At 44.7% G+C, this 17021-nt stretch overlaps 1 protein-coding gene and 1 long non-coding RNA gene across 5 annotated transcripts in view; one reads left to right on the top strand and one right to left on the bottom strand.

Moving 5' to 3' along the window:
- Positions 1 to 17021, top strand: part of ADRA1A (adrenoceptor alpha 1A) — a 115118-nt gene that overhangs the window by 21291 nt on the left and 76806 nt on the right. The window lies entirely within an intron of this gene.
- Positions 4726 to 10149, bottom strand: LOC111772504 (uncharacterized). Its single transcript, XR_002806396.2, has 4 exons — positions 9956 to 10149; positions 8225 to 8529; positions 6728 to 6943; positions 4726 to 5546 (listed from the first exon to the last, which is right to left on the bottom strand). It is a non-coding gene; the product is annotated as an uncharacterized lncRNA (long non-coding RNA).

Here is a 17021-nt window from a genome sequence, read left to right as displayed (position 1 = left end):
TGTCTTTGGTGATTGGAACAGTTGCTTGAAGCCAGAGAATGTGTCGGCTTGGTCTGCATGCTTTGGCTCTCCTGTCTTCCCCACTTCCCTTCCACGGGATTCTTCCTTCTGATTGACTTAATTTTGATTTTTTTTTCTAATTAGACCTTAACATTTATGCATGGTGTTACTATTGAGCTTTCTAGATTTCTCTAAAACTGTTGCCACTATACACGTGCATTTACTATTGGTCTATGTCAGTGTCATCTGTTTTACATTGTAAGGACAAGAACAGGGTCTGTTTAATGTATGCTGTACAGAGCTCATCATACTGCTATGAACATATGGGCAGCTAATTCAATACTACTTAATTACAAAGATCAATAATTACACTTGTATTTGAAGAGCTTCTTTTAAAAATAGATGTATACAGTTGAATATGTCTGTGTGCGTGCGTGCATGTGTGCATAGTGTATTGCCAACTCCGCTGACCAAAGATAATTCGTCCTCCTTGCCACTGAAGAGTTGTTAGGGATTGATTTAATTTTGAATTTTAGTTTATCATGGGCTGAAACTAAATGCTTTGTTTGCATTATTTTATTAAGTCCTTGCAAACATTTGGAGTGATAGGTATTCTGATTCTCATTTCAGAGATGAGGAAATTGTGGCAGAGGCTGCTTAAGAAGCTTGCCCAGGGTCATGCAGCAAGTACAAGTGGCAGAGTGGGAATTGGAACCTGGTGCTCTCTGGCGTGCAATCTTGCCTGCCCTTAATGTCCTCTGTGTTCTCAGGCCAGTGTGCTAACGTGACCAGTCTATTCCTGCTATCATGACTGGGTTGGCCACAACTGTGATCATGCCCACATAAGGTCTTGTTTGCTCTCTATAGCCATAATTCTCCTCTCGTTACAAAGAGGTGGAAAAATGGTTATGGGGAAGTAACACAAATAACGCCTCCTGGTGTCAACCCAGCCTTCATGGGGGACAAAATGCTTAGCAACTCTTTCAAAGTATCCAAGACAAAACTTGACCTTTAAGCAGTTTCTTCATTTAGAGTTAAATTTGTCTTCAACAAATATGGTTTGAATAAACCAAGACCTCCTGTTTTAGCTTTTTAACTGGGAAGGTAATATTTCCAATTTGATTTTAAATTTTTCTTTTCCCAAATTCCGCATGGCAAGGAAAGAAAAAGGAATCCTAAAGTTCTTGATAAAATAAAACTTCCCAGGAAGTACATTGGTATAAGCCATAGCCGTGGTCGTCATAAATGTCACTTTTACTTTCCAAACCAACGTCTGGGGTTTCCATAGTAACTGCTTTTACCCCAGCTGGTTTGCATCACAGTTTTTGTATAGAAGCCAGTGGAGCTGGATCCAGCTATGCCACAAAGTTCAGGTGTCACTATCAAATGGATCTCCTGGGACAAATACCAGAAAAAGAAATATTGCATGCGACAGCCTCTCCCACCCAACCGCTACCTTCCCAAACACGCGCTCTTTGCTACTGTGCTGACCAAGTGCCCGGAGCTTCCCAGGGTCTGCCGTCCTCTCAAAGTCAAACCATTGGCAGCATCCAGCTGTCACTTCTCTCTATGTCGAATTGTGTGCATTGAAAGGGCATCAGAGCCACAGGCTTTTGATTTTCTAATGTTGCACCCATTGGAGTGTTCTTGGGTAATAGTGTTTCATAAGGGTCAGAATGTAAATTTGACAGTCCAGGCCAAATGCAAACTGGAGGAATTGCATATTGCCTTCCTGTGACTCATCCAGGCTTCCAGATGGAAATGATTTCCCAAGGTCACTGCAAAGCTCGGTACAAAGGTGTCTCATATGGAGAACATAAGGCCTGACAGCACAAGTGAAGTTGTGCTGAGGGTCAGGACTTCCTTTCCTGTCCTCACCCTTGACCTTGGAAGAGTGAGCCTGCCCCTGAGAACTTCTCTGCAGTCGTGGGAGAGTCACAAGAACAGCGTGTGCCTTTCCTTCCCCCAGCCCTTCCCACCACCTCCACCCTAGGCCCTGCCCCTGTTTTCTAGGTGTAGTGAAGGAAGGAACTAAGGAAGAAATGTGCCTCCTTCCACCAAATCATTTCCATTTCTTAAAATAAATCTCAGCTTTCCTCTTCTGGGAAGCCACCCCAGAGTGGACTAGGATCTCAAAATATCTTTTATTTACTTTATGCAAGAAACATATTGTGAGCCTACTGGGTGGCGGACGCAAGCAGACCCTGACTTCTAGATGGAGCCAGACAAGTCCTTGAGACCAGTGAGGGGCTGTGATAATTACACAGGCACAGTTGGGAGAGGTGGCTTTTCCATTGTAGGGGGGCAGGGTGTCAAAAAAGACTTCATCAAAGAAGTGACTTGACTAGCATGATCTGTAGCCTTCTAATATATTTATCATGCACATTTCGTAATTATAACATCGGTTTTAAATACATACATCCACGTGCAAATCTGTCTTGCTATCTCCTTAGATTACATAAATCTTGAATGTGAAAACCTGGTCTTTACTATACTGGGTTCAACCTGACTTGCTTAAAATAGAGCTGAGAACATAGTGAGGGTCGTCGTGGCCTTGACGCTGCCTTCAGAACTGCGTGGACAGATGGCAGGATCGCAGGCAGTTTATGTAGGGGACTGGCCCTGTGCAGACCGTGTGCAGACAGCTGAGTGTGCTGTGCCCAGATTGAGAAATGGATTGACAACTAAGCCCACAGGATAGGGGACTTGCATACAGTCCTTTTATTTCCTACCGTTTCTTTGATACCGTGGTACCTACGTTTTACTCGAGATTTCAAACTTTTGAATTACCATGGTTCAGAAGTATGACTTTCAAAGTTTCACACTTGTTTACTGTGTGACTTTGGGCAGGTTCCTTCTCTTCAGGCCTCAACTCTCCTTCAGTAGAATGGCGAGGTTCGCTTTGATGATCATCTGTTAAGCTATAAATTGTATTCTACAGACCTAACCTGAATCAGTCTGCATCAGCTTTGAATCCTCAGGGCCAAAGCACAGCACTAAGTACTGAATAAATATTTGTTGAATCAAATTAAAGAAACTCAAAGTCCAGTCCTACATGTGAGTGATAGCACTAGTCTGCATGAAGAGCATGGAGATCTTGATGGGCTGAGCCATGTTTTCTCTGACTGACAGAATCAAGGGTTTGGGTTTTCTCCCTGTCACAGAGCCTCGTGTAAGCCCCTTCCAGAGCCTGCCTCTCCTGGTGAGGCAGCGCCCTGGACCCTTTTGCTGACATTCTGTATAGATGCATGATTTTATTTCACACCACGGTTCAAAAACGTCTCCAGGAGAATCAGAGATTTTCCAATTAGTGACTCAAACTGAAAGATGGACATTTATAAGGTTCACACCCCGTGTTAACTCAAGAAACCTGATCTCTGTGGGTTTTACATCCCAGGGAGCAGTGATCTGATTGTTTCTGTTGGAGTGAGTCAACTTTTGGGTACTTGAGCTGAAGTGTGATGGGCAAGGTCATAAAGCTGCACCTGAAGCCCTGAAAGGAAACAGTGTATTGAATCTGTTAATTTAATGGTTAAAAATATGGAAGGTGGCCTCCTTGGTGACTTGGATCTTGAAGCTGGTCCTTCAGATGTAGATTCAAGCAAAGGCTGGCCTAGGCCTTGTGTTAAATATTTAAATAGAAAAGGAAAAAAATTCAATTATCCAAAGTAGTTAAATGTGGTCTTGTAAACTAAAGAAGGTCTCCGAGTTTCTTTTGTTGCCAGAAAAGAAAACATGGTGTGAAACATCTGTATGATTGAACGCCTGTCCTAGTTTGTACTCAGTTACTTGGCTTAACTTTACACAGCCTGAGAAACAGGAGTCTTGTATCAGTGTAGACAGCCAACTAGAACAACTCAAGCCAAAAAAAATCTGAATTGTCCTGATTGTATGTTGTAGTGCTTCCAGTGACTTAAAGACGATTCTATTTCCCTGTCCTCCGAGTTGCCTTGATAGAGACTAAAGTAATGTGTTAGGATAGGAATCAAAACCAGCAAGGGTGGGCACACTCTGAGCCATAGATCCATTTTCTCCATATGTGTTAGCTTGTTTGGGTGGGTGTTAGCAGATTCATTGCAAACTTGTTTCAGAAAGCAAACCCTTTCTTCCGGTACTGAAAACATCTCCACTGTGGACGTCAGTCAGCCCTCAGGCTATCTGGTTAGAGTAGCCACCCGCTATTGCAGACTCTTACTTCTCCTTTTAACTGTGTTTTTTCATGTAGATTCCACACCCCGCCTGAAGCTATTTTAATTCTACTTAATCAATTGGAGGCAAAAATAAATCAAAAATCTTTTTAGAGGGGGCTGAAAAGATGCAGGCAGACGCATAGTAAAGGAAGGTGAATGCTATATGCTTTTTTTCTATTCACAAACATACATATTTTCCAGCACTTACGTGCTAAGCCATTTTACAGGTATCTTTGTTTAATAGTCACAGTTCTGTTAGGCCCAGCGAGGTCAAGCCCTCTGCAGGAGTGGCAGGGCTGGGGTTCAGGACCCTCTGACTCAGGAACCAGCCCTTTCCGCCGCACAGCGCTGCCTTCCTGGGCTGGTCATCTGCTTCTCGGCGGCTCTTTGAAACTGCACTGAACTGCCTGAAGCCTGAGGGGACCTGAGCACTTATCTTTGCTATCACCCACAGCAAACACCACTGCTGGCCCCTCCCGCAGAAGGCGAGGGACAGCATCGCCTTCTGAATAACGAGCAGAGATTTTGTTAGAACTTTCTGAGATCTCTTTGTAGTTTAATTTGCAATCTTGGCATGGGAGAGAGGCCACTCATTTGCTCTTACACAATGTGCTTGCAGTTTGGGAAAACAGCTAGGAGGGGAGCAAAGCCACCTCGGTTATGGCCACGTAGCCTAAATAATTTGCTAGACTTCTCTTCGTAAAGCGTTTTTAGTGACATGGCTGCAGTTTGATATTTGCTATTATTTTTGAGAACTGTGGATCATTTGAAATTGTTCTCCTAACACAATGATACAGTGTAAGAACAAAGTCATTAGTCCAGGGGCTCTGGGTAATTTGGTGGACTTTCTCTTTGAGGATATGGAGCAAAGAAAGGTAGAAAGGGACTTTTGCGGTATTAGCGCTTAAAATGATTTATTGGCCAGAGCCGTGCGATTAGACTCATACAGTAGATCAGTAGCGAGTTCATCGCCACGTATGTGGCTCAGCTGAGGAGTGGGAAGATCCCACATCATGAACGGGAACACCTCAGGTGAGTTCCAGTGTGGTCACTAACCACTGACCTTGAGCACGTCACCAAATGTCTCTGCAAGGATCTGCATTTCTTGCCTGACAAATGGGGTTTGTTTAAAAACTGCCCCAATTACCTCAGAGTAATGTTATAGGAGAGTCACGTGAGGGAAAATATCTGAGTACTTTAAAAGGCTAAGTGCTATTAAAATATAAAACTGTCTTGTTACATCAACCACATGGCGTGAAGAATCTTCAGTTCGAGGGGTAGCCAGTCTGTCGGTGACGAGGTTGGAGCTGGGCAGTCGCTGGACAGGTGCCCAGCCACTGACAGCTTGTCAGTGATCTGTGAAAAGAGTAAGTGTTTAGAGATGTATATAGCAATATGACACAGCAATTTTGTGTCTATTGAATATAGTAGCAAAGATTGTGGCTTATATTTGCTTGGTATTTTCTTTTTCATTTCATTTTTAGTCATTTACTTTTCTTACATTTAAAAAAAGTACTGGCGCACGATGGACTTGGAAAAAACTGGCCCTTCGCACAGATGATGTGAGAAGCTGTGGAATGTGAGATATCAACAGTCCAGGAGGTGACTGAAAAATTAAAATGAGTCTGCATATTTTACTCATCCAGAGAAAGGCTGACAGGAAGTAGAAAATGTAAGAGTTCCTTCCAAATGGATGGGTCACTTTTCTCCCAGATGTTTGGCGTCCTGTAGACGCAGAGCTCAGGCTCTGGTGTCTGACCTTGGAGACTCAGTGACTCAGTGTCATTAAAAGGAATATAGATTGGAAGGTTAGGGCTGCAATTGTTGTTCCCAAGATGATGCCAAGGACCACGGGTGCTCCTGGCTCTCTTCCTTGGCTGATGGGACCTGAGTGGAAACTGCCACGAGACTGAATGGCATTCACAAGACTCCGTGGTCAACTGAGGAAAGAGAAAACGCTGATTCCCTGTGCAGACACATCTGACGTGGCTGAGTGCTCAGCAGACAGCCTAATTTCCATTTTGGTATTGATATTTATATATCAATATAATTTTAAAATATATTTTAAAAATATCAAATAGAACAACCCCCACCTCATTTTGGCTTTTCATCCATATTTATTTCTCCAGATGAAATTTAGAATTGTCTATTTCTAAATAAGTTTGCTTGGAATTCTGTTAACTTATATATTAAAATGAATGAAATTAATATCATCACCGTATAAACACATCCCATCCAAGAATGTTATCACTTCATTCAAGTCAGTTAGTTTTTGTAGATTTCTCTTTGTTTATTCTATACCCTTTTGTTAAATGTATCCCTATTTTATATTTTTATTGTCACTGTGCGTGGAATCTTGTCCCCCATTACATTCTAATTCTAATTATTGCTGATATACAAGAAGGCTATAGATTTTAATACGTTTAATGTTTGACCAGCCACCTTCCTGCTCTCTTATTACAGTTCTTTTGGGTTATCCAGATATAAAAAAAAACATTTAGTAACTCTAGTCCTCCTTTCCAATACATGTAACTCACCTGTTTCCTGGCTAATTGCATTAGCTCCTGTATTCAGAACAACGTAAATAAATGAAGACATCCTGTCAGAACATGACGGGCCGCTGGATCTTTCTTTCCATATCAACAGAAACACGGAGCTTTGCAGGTCTGTCCCAGCCTCCTCTTCCCCGCCACTGTTCCTCAAACGCTTGCTGATGGAAGTCAGATCTCGTTCAGATGACCGTGAAAGACAACCTTGGGAGAATTATGCAAGTTGAATGCATTGTCCCCACTTTGCCTTAGCAATACAGTGTAAGAAGGAGAAGGTGGGATCGAGGGACTGACTATATGTATAATCATGAGGTTCCTACATTTTTTATAGCATCTTAATTATCTCAAGAGGGTACCTAACTGAGTCACCGGGCTTCCTAGTTAGGGCTGCGTCAGAGCAATTGCCTCAATTTTACGCCATCCTGTATAGCTCTGCCTACCATGGAGACGGCAGGTGTCCTTCTGAGGTCTTTACTTTGTATTTTATACTTGATTTCAATTCGAACCCGTATTCAAGGTACCCACCCCTGACAAACAAAAGGGAGACAAGATTTATCCCTTGGTTCTATTTCCAACCCATTCAAAAATAGAAGGCAGTCAGAGTTCTCAGGAGCAGACATTAATTCAGCTGGGAGGCTGGGCGCCTGGTTTCCATTGTGACGAGGTCAGGGGAAATCATCAGGCCAGTGTTACCAGCAGAACTGCCCAGGCTGGGAGTCTCGTCTGTTTCCCTTGGTACAGAGTCTGGTTAGGCTTCAGAACTGTCAGCATTAGAAAGAAATTTAAAATCCGAGAATCAAAGAGGCTGCTGTTTCTTCTGCTTACTCTTTTTCTCTGTTCATCAGCACACACCCTATCCTTAATTTCACAGATATAAGTAAATGCGATCATGCTCCCGTGCAGCGGCTGCTGCACTGGGCCGTTGGCTCCCTTCCCTCCAGGGCTGAAGTGCTCATCCGCCCAGTGCTGGCAGTGCTGACAGCTCACAGCTCAGTCTCACCTCCTGGTGATCGCCTTCTGCTGATGGGAGCTGCCTCCCTTCTGGGGGCAGCCCGCCTCCAATGACTGGTCTTCGTCCTAATTTGGGACAACTGTCCAGAGCACTCCCAGCTCTCCTGGGATTGGCAGAGGCCCAGCTTGCTTCACTCCCCCACAGATGTGATCCTGAGGGCACATCCCCTAAACCTCCTGCAGGCAAACCTCCGTCTCAGAATTCCTTCCCGGGGAGCAGAGTCTATATCTCAATCCACTTCTCTGACCTACACACCCAGCTTGAATTTTTTAAGTGTCATTCTTTTGCTTTCTTTTTTTTTGGCCAACTCCTCCCATCTCTTGTCCTGTGAACCAGAATAAGCCCCACTGATGTCTCCCAAGAAAACACATGTTCACAACCTGTTCTGTACCTGCCTGCGTTTCTCTTCTGTTCATTTAGTTCTCTGTGAAATAATCTGTAGTCTATTGCACTCCTCTGTCAATGGCTCTCACCTGGTTTCCAAGCTTTTGCCTCCAGATGGTGCACATCGTTTTATAAAGGTGCATATGAACGTAGGTGCTTTTGCTTCTATGGGATAGACTCCTAAGAGGGGGATTGTGGCTTAAAGGATATGCGTACTTTCATCAAAAGATGTTGCCCGATGACCTTCTTAAGAGCCTGTAACACCATTTCACCAGCAATGTCGGAGAGGTCCCTGCTGCTTCTGTTCCCACCAAAGATGAGAGGCCTAATCTTTGATCAGAACTTCGTTTGGGCCTTCACCATTTCTCACTGCAGACCCAAGCTTGTCTCTTCCCTGAGGAAAGGAAGGAGAGTTTGGTGAGGGGAAGACAAGGCCAGTGGGCTTGAGAAAGTCCCTAGGCTTCCAGGTTGCTCCTTCCTCTACATGCATGAGAAATACGGCGTGGAGACCAGCAGGAGCTCTTCTCCTGCGGGCTAGCCTGGAGCATACGGCTGCACAGGGCTCCCTGAGCAGGGGCTGCTGCGGCAGTCAGCTCCAGAAATGTGAAAGGGCACACTAGAGAGCAAAGGGGGGTAAGGATGGGCCTGGGGAGGAGAGGCGTGCCGCGTGTCCCCCTGCCCTGCCGAGAAGTGTCCTTAGCTAGTTCCCTGCGAGTGCAATTATGCTGCTCTTGTCCCTGAAAACAAGCTGGAAGAGAACTAGCCAGTTACTGATGTGCCCAAAACAGGGAAGATTGAGGTGACTATTCTTAAACTGAGGGAAATCTGTTTAGGATTTGGGGGCATAGGTGTACCTCCTCCAATGTCTAAGATGTCAGATGTGACCTGGCACCTATGTGACCTATATACCCTTCCAAACCGACCATGATCAGTGACGTAGGGGGCTCATTGCCAGCTGGGTGTGGCTCTGCCTGCCTGGTTGGGCACTGGGCATGAAGCATTGCTGATTCTGTCTCTCCCCGTCTTGCCATCATCAGCATCTCATCTCCTCTTTTTGGTGTATAAAATGAGACTGACCCTACGTGCTGTTATTGTAACAGAGAATCATTATCCCAAATAAGCATTTCATAACTCAATCGATTCTTGCCAATTGTTTTAAGTCTTTCTTATTAGCTATGTTAGGCATGCTATTATCTTAATCTTCTTAACGTCCATGTGAAAGTTTGACAAGTCAGCAGAGGATCCTGCCTTAGCTGCCAAGGATACATGATTAGGTTACAGCTCCAGAGCCCCCGCCCCCTAGCAGACTCATCTCCTGAGCATATTTCTTTATAAAAGACCTCGGTCTCCTGGAGTCTGCAGAGGCACAGTGCAGCCATGAGAACAAAGACACTTATGAGGACCAATATCTTGGGCTTTCACCAAATCATTTAATCTGGTGAGAAAATAAGTAAAGAGGAAAAAATAGGGGTGTGTGTGTGTGAGAGACGGACCCCAACCAACCCCATCTGGGAGGCTACAGCAACAATCCAGGCCAGTTCTGAGAGCCTGCAAAATCATACTTTAACAATCTGAAGAAGTTAACACAAAGTCCAGAGGGAGTAGTTGACACTGTGGTCAAACTTGGACCATTCTTTCCCTGAGATCATCTCAGGGTAGGAAAATAATTGGATTTTGGCAGCTGAGATGACTGTGGGCAGAACAGCTTATTTCTCAGTTAATTCCTTAAGTAAACCATCATTTCTGCAAACTCTTGCCCTGGCCACACTGAGAAAGCTTCGACTGTGTTGTTCCTCCAGCCAAACCAGCTTTCGTTTTACCTTCTGGTAACTCCTTCCCTTTCTGTGTTAAAAGAACACTGTCTGACCCCAGAGCTTCACCCTTTCATGGCCATTTCCCTATGGTCCAGACATGTGTCATCCTCACACTCGAGAACAAAGGAGTCCTGACGACCAGGTTTGGGGTTCTCCAGACTGCAGAAGAAAGCAAGGCTCAGAACCGGGTTGACAAGAGTGAGATCATAGAGAGCATCATGACTTCACAGTCATGTTCCTCCAGGTCCTCCCCTTTCCTTGGAAGAAGGGTATCCATGGGCGCCCCAAGATTCGAGGGCAGGTACAGACGGAATAGCTATGAAGCATCTTCTGTCTGGCAGGGACAGCTCTGGGCAGGAGCTGCTATAGCAGTGGTTCTCAAACTTTGGTGAGCACAAGAATGACTTAGGACGCTTAGAAAATGTATAGATTCCCAGCCCCACCCCCAGAAATTCTGCCTCGTGCAGGCTGGAGAGGGGTCCTGTGCTTCTGACGCAGATAGTTGATTGAACTGAGTCTAGTAGAGGCTCACTCTCGCACACACCTGACGTTCTCTTCAAGCATTCGGCGTTTCTTCTCCCTGCGATACCACAATCCACCTCCCACACACACCCTTGGCATTTAGGAATGTGGAGCCGCTATTTCCCTAACGAATCAGCCTCTGCTCAGCTTGCCTGAGCCTTACATCAGGATTTTCAGTATTTCCTCTGTAGACACTTAACAAGAACATATAGGGTTGTCTGTAAGTGGAATGATGGGTGATGGAATTACTGATCTTTCTCTAGGTTTCTATTTTCTGTTAGGCTATTCTTCTGAATCCTGTTGCTGCCTCTTTGCCCATGTTCATAATGAACTCCAAATGCGGGCTCCATGTGTTCAGAAGTGGAATCAGGAGTGTGTGACTTCCAGCCACAGTTCTTTGACACATGATTAAGCATTTTATCTTATTGCCTATTTTTCATTGGTTGTTGTTTTCTTTCTCCATTTATTGAATTATCCATCTTTTCCTTGCCATTTTTTCTTGCGGATATAATTTATAACATAATTTTAAGTGCCAAAGAAAACTCCATTAGAATTATATTTATTAAAAATATGGGATGAATTGGAATCTTTGCAATATTGTTCTTTGCTTTAAGGAAATTGCATCTCTCCTCATTTTCTCATTTTTCACAATGTTCTTCAGGACTTGTCTTGTCTTCCTGTAGCTCCTTTCCCTGGCAGCTCTGTTATATGGATACTACTAGTAGCCATTAGAATTTGCCTTGTTTTGTGGTTGGTTTTTGTCAGCACTGTATTTCTTCCTCTTGTCATATGGTCTTGAATCCAGCAGGGTTTATCCAGGCTCTTGCTTTGCCAGCAGGTAAGGCAGGCAGGCTGCCTGTGGCTCTAGAGGTCCGTGTGGGTGATGGTTCAATCCCCAGGCTCAGATGACAGCTGGAAGGCACCCCCATTCCTGGTGTGTTTCCCAGCTTCAGGCAGTTATTTGTGTAGTGTGGCTCTGCTGTACTGAGATGTGTTGCTTTTGCAAAATTATTATGTGCCAGACACCATAAACTTGACATGCACTACCTCATGCATACAGCCTCATAAGGTAGGTACTGTTATTATTCAAATTTAAAGGAAGAAACAGAAATGGAGGAATCCTAAGATTAAGTGAGGTGGCTCATAGAGCTGCCATGTGGCAAAGGCAAGACTAGGATCAGGTCCTGGGCTCTAACCTGATGTCCTGCATGTGGTTATGACACGGCCCCAGCAAATGGTAGGCGTTCACTTGGGGATGGGCATGGTTGCTGTTTTCAGTGTTTAGGTCAATTGGTTATTAGGCCACTGACCACGAAGACTCAAAAGAACTAAACTTCACACCCTACGGCTTCATTTAGTAGAGAAGAGTTCTACAGCAATGTAGTCACTCTCAAACCAGGAGGAATGCATCATATGTGGCAATGCCAGTATCACAGAAAAAATATGTATGTGAAGAAAGAAACAAAGTCAGTCCTCGGTGTCCTAGGCTTCAGCACCCAGCCCTGGGATCTTACAGCCTTCCTTTCACCAGCTGGTGGAGCTGCTCCCTGGATACAAGAAGCATGGACGTGTTAAAGTGTTCACCACTGATGAAGGATTTATGCGTGACTCCTTCCAGGCGTACGGTGTTTTTGTTTTAATCAGAATAGGCACTAGTGAAGGCAGCTAGCATTCTTGAGCTTAGCGTCAAATCTCCTGGTCTCCCATGAGGGCTCAGAGGCTCTCAGAACCACAGGCGAGTAGGATGTATTTGGTTAGACACCAATCTTCCTCAACAAAAAAGGGAGACAGCCTGGTGATAGGGAGACCCGAGACGGTCTTTCAGCGCTTGTGAGGGAAGTGTTATTATAAGTTGGTTTTACAGATGAGAAAACAAAGTCTCAGAGAGATTAAGTCTGAGTTACATATCACCCAGCTGGCCAGTGGCAGCATGGGATTTGAGTCACCATCTGTCTTGGTCCAAAACCTTTCCGTTAAACCTCAACATTTTCTGTGACTCCAATGAGACATGAAAACCAGAGCCATGGTTTCATCCTGTGGTAGTTCTGTGAGAAGCCAAGTACTGTATAAACATGAGTTATTGTCATAGTAAATCATAATGATTAAAAAGTTAACATTTATTTGGTGCTTGCTATGTGCCAGACGCTGGGTGAAGCATGAGTCCTCTCCTGTCGTCCTCACAGGAATACCATGAGGGGGTTGCAAACCTTGCGCTCCGTTTTACAGATGAGGAAGCTGAGGTTTAGTGAGTTGAGGAAATTGCCCAATGGTACACAGCTGTGTCATCGATACATCCAGAGCCCTGGCTCCAGGCGCAGCACTGTGCAGCGTGCTGGCGAGCTAGCAGAAGGCCCAAGGCCCTGCTGTCTGTCCGGCTAGGCTGATGTGTGCGTATCAGGTGGGCAGGGTCGGGCAGCGTGAGCTGGGTGCCAAGGGCCTGGGGCAGACCAGCACTGCAGAGGTTCAGACCAGGAAGAGATGAGCACAGACTTGATGAGCTCAGTACCTAGGGACCAAGATACTTTTAAGGACTCATGGAAATCTTTTAATCTCCTTAAAATCAGAATTAAAAAACAAACTTTCAGGTCAAAGAAAGTGTATTAATGCACAATACATTCATCTTTATGCCAGCAGAGTCATATAGTGTGATTTTTAATATTTCGTATGGAAGAAGGGGCCCATGAGGGCAAAAGCAGCTAGAGCCACGGAAGTCACCCCATGGCTCTGCTGCTGCATCCTGGATGCAGGTCGCCCCCAGGCCTCAGAGGGCAGCAGAGCCACAGGTGGAAGGAGCTGGTAGGAGAGCTGCCTGCCAGTCAGAAACTCCCAAGTCTAACTGGAAATCAATTCAGAAAGTCATCCCATGAGATGATCGCCTTAGTCAATTACTCTAGCATTCCTTATTTCATTTTCTTAAGAAAAGTGAAGGAACTTATGGTTACACAGTCTAAGGAAGTTCTCAGAGGGAACTTCAACTTGAGCTGAGCCTTGACAGGCATGAAGTACTGGCTCAGCTGTAAGCACCCTGTTTTCATTGTCTCCATGATGAGAATAAGGCCACCTTGTAGGTGGGTTGGCTGTCTCCTTAGGAAGAAGAGGCGAAGACTGCGCTGGGCAGAATGTGTTTCTGATGTGGCCAGTGGCCAGCCCAGCACCTGGAACATTGGAGGGATTCAAGGAATGTGTTCTGTGTTGAACTGAACCGTTGCACCGTGGAAAGCTGTTTCTGCAGCTTACCAAGCTCACGCCCTCATGCAGACACCAGAGTGCAGAACTCCGAAATGGGTTTTCTGTTTTAAGCAGGTATCAAATAGGCAACCAGCTCTGTGCCCAGCATCAAACCAGGACACCTGTGGAAGATACAAGAGAGATGGGAGATTTGGTCCTCACCCTTAAAGATCATTACATCAGAATGGGGAGTCTAAATTACATGACAATACAATTCATATATAATTATGAACTAGATTTTGATTTTTTTCTAAAGAAGTGTCAAGAGTTGTATGAGGGCTGAAGTGGTTAAGGAAGACTTTCTGAGGAGGTAGCATTCACCTGGGACTTAGGGAATCACCAGGACTTAAGTAGGAGGGATCAGAACATTTTGACGAGAATAGCTTATGGCTTGCAGGTGGGGTGAACAAGCCTTTGGGGGATGCAATACCCTAGGATGACCAGTGAAAGTGCTTGTGGGCACTTCACAGGTCAGGCAGTAGGACAGAATTAGGAAGTAAAGGAGATCTGTCTTCCTCCCTACGTGCCTTCCACCTTTTTCAAAACAACCAAACTCTCTCACGTGGGTGTGTGATGGAAGGAAGTATAGTTAAAGGCAGGAAGCAGAAAAGAGAATGAAAGACAAGAAGCTACAGTGGAAAGTGAAAAACAAGCTAGGGGGTGGAGGGTGACGATTCCCAGTAGCCCTTAGTGAAGAGATCTCATAAAACTCTCTTAAAGACAGGGCTCTCTCAGCACAAAAGTGGGGACCGAGGCCCTGAAAGGCCTAGCGAGCTCAAGGTGAAACCTGTGGGTGTCAGTGGTTTCTCTGCAGCATGCAGGCATCACTGTTTTATGCAGTGCTTGAATTCAGAAAAATAAAACGCTGACAGAATGGAGCTGGCATGTTGTTACACTGCTAATTCAGTTCCACGCTGTAAATCTGCTGGCTAGTTTAAGAACTGATGCAATCAAAATCCAATGTCCATTTGGAAATGGAAGCCATTCTCTCTTTCTGTAGAAGATTAAGAAGCAAGCTTACTCATGGATCAGAGAGCCTTGCTGTCTTTTTCCCCAGAAATAAAGATGGGCTCATTTAAGCCCATCTAAGATGGGCCAATTTCTACCTGTTCTCCTGCAATTAGTGTTTAAGTGACTGTCACTGAGTATTAGTCACTCCAAGGAAATGAAATGATGCTATGGTAATTGGCCATGTGGGTTTCTTCCCTTCCCTGGGGACTTTGCTTGGCTCGAAGAGCATTTTTTTACATATGCCCTGTCTGCACTCTTTATTTAGCTAATTAGAAGGCTTAAGGGAATGAGCTGGCATTGGGGTAGAAAGAAAGGAAGAGGAGGGGCAGCATATTACAAGGGGAAGATCACTTGATTGAAACAGAATATCTGGGTTCTAGTCCAAACTAATAAATTTTCTCTTCTCTATGTGCTTATCTTTGACAGCTGTGTTACATACATTATCTCGATTAATCTTCATAATAACCCTATGATGTTGGTATCATGACCCCCTTCACAGAGATGAGAAAAATAAAGTTCAGAGAGGCTGCCCTAACCAAGGTTCCCGAGCTGGAAAGCGGCCGAGCTGGGATGGGCACTCTAATGGGCCTTAATTCCAAGCTGTGGTGTCCATGCTTAGTAGCTCCTTACCAAACAGACCTGTGTTACCTGGAAGAAGTCACCTCACCTTTCTGTCTTCACTTCCTTTAACTGTTCATGATCCCATGAAGATGCTGGCTCTTCTGGAAACTCTCAGGGCCTTTTGTTCTGAACTCACGGAAACTGTCAAGCATCCTTCCTACCTTTCTCTTTTTTTTTGATCCCTGTCTCTTTTTTCCTGCTTTTATACCTCTTTCCTAAACATCCAAACAAGGGCTGGTGTTAACAGGTGCAGGCGTTGAGCAAGGAGGGGCAGGAGAAGGAGAGGGAAGCAGGTCTGTTCATTAGGTGCTGAGTTTTTCAGCCCTGAGCAATACTTCCTTCTAAATGAGCTCAGAGCAGCATGGTACAGGGCAAAGACCCGTGGGCTTGGAGTTTGAGGATTCCGTTTTCAGTTCTGCGACCATCGTATTGTGAGGCTTTGACCAAATGACGGTCTTCTTGCACCTCTGGTTCCTCATCTCCACAACCGTAATCGTAATATACATCAGGGAGTGGTTGTTTCCTTGAAGTCGCAAAAACGTACAAGTGTCAGGTGTAAGTAGTGGAACTGCGGTCCTGCTGGAAGTCTTGGGCCATCAAGTTCTAATCCTCCATTTTACACAGAAAGAAAAGGAGTTGAGTTTCCTGGTGCCACATAGATAGCTAGTGGCACAATATGTCAAGAACCCAGGCAGCCTGATACGCATCCTGGTGCTCCTGGAGCCAGACTACTTGTCCTCACTTCCAGGGCGGAGGAAAGGTTCTTTTTCTTTGTGTAATTCACAGCTGTCCCGGAGAATAGTGAACTGTCAACAAATCTCATCTACTTTCCTTGGATAACTTTTTGAAGGGAATCAGAGATAGGGCTCCCCAGGGACCAGTTTTTCATACCAGAGCACATTCCCAGTGGTGACCTATCTCCATAATGAATTCTGTGAGGCAGTGCTCCATGAAGAAGCAGATGGAAATTGCTACCCATGCCCAGCCGCCAACGCAGAGCCAGCGTGTGGAGCAGAGCTCAGCAGGTGGCAGAGTGTGGATGGCAGACGCTGTACCGTGTGACTGCATGAGTGTGTTACAGAAAGGAGCAGGCAAGCCACATATTTTGCTTCCCGATGCTGTCCTCTCACATTTTGTTCATTTCTCGCTCGTATTTATTCTTCTATTCATGTCTATAAAAAAATGTCAGTTCTCATTGGGAAGGGGAAAAAGCTTTCTTGGCCTGTGCTCAAACTGTACTTCAGTTATGATATTGACTACACCTCACCTTAGATTGTATACTACAGTGTCTTCAAAGCATATTTTGTCTTCCATATTTTTATTTGCTCTGCATTAATCCCCTGAGGGTTATTGTTATCTTCTTTTACAACAGTGTAAGTGTGTGTTGTCTAATATAGTACCACTAGCCACATGTGGCTATTTAAATTTAAATGACTTAAATTGAGTGAATTAGAAACCTTCCCTTTCTCAGTCATACTAGCCATATTTCAAGTTCTCAATACCCACACACTAAGTCTTACTATGTGTAATTTCTTTTAGCACTCAAAGCAATTTATGAGGCAGGTACAACTTTACAGATGAAGAATTTAAGTCTTGGAGATATTTGCTCACTTGCCAAGATCATATATGGCAGAATGGTGGTGGATATTGGCCAGTCTGACTCCAAAATCTCCTCTCTAAACCACCATAC

This window comes from Equus caballus, chromosome 2 (assembly GCF_041296265.1).
Source record: "Equus caballus isolate H_3958 breed thoroughbred chromosome 2, TB-T2T, whole genome shotgun sequence".
NCBI lineage: Eukaryota > Metazoa > Chordata > Mammalia > Perissodactyla > Equidae > Equus > Equus caballus.
This window is presented reverse-complemented; position numbering and strand designations above follow the sequence as displayed.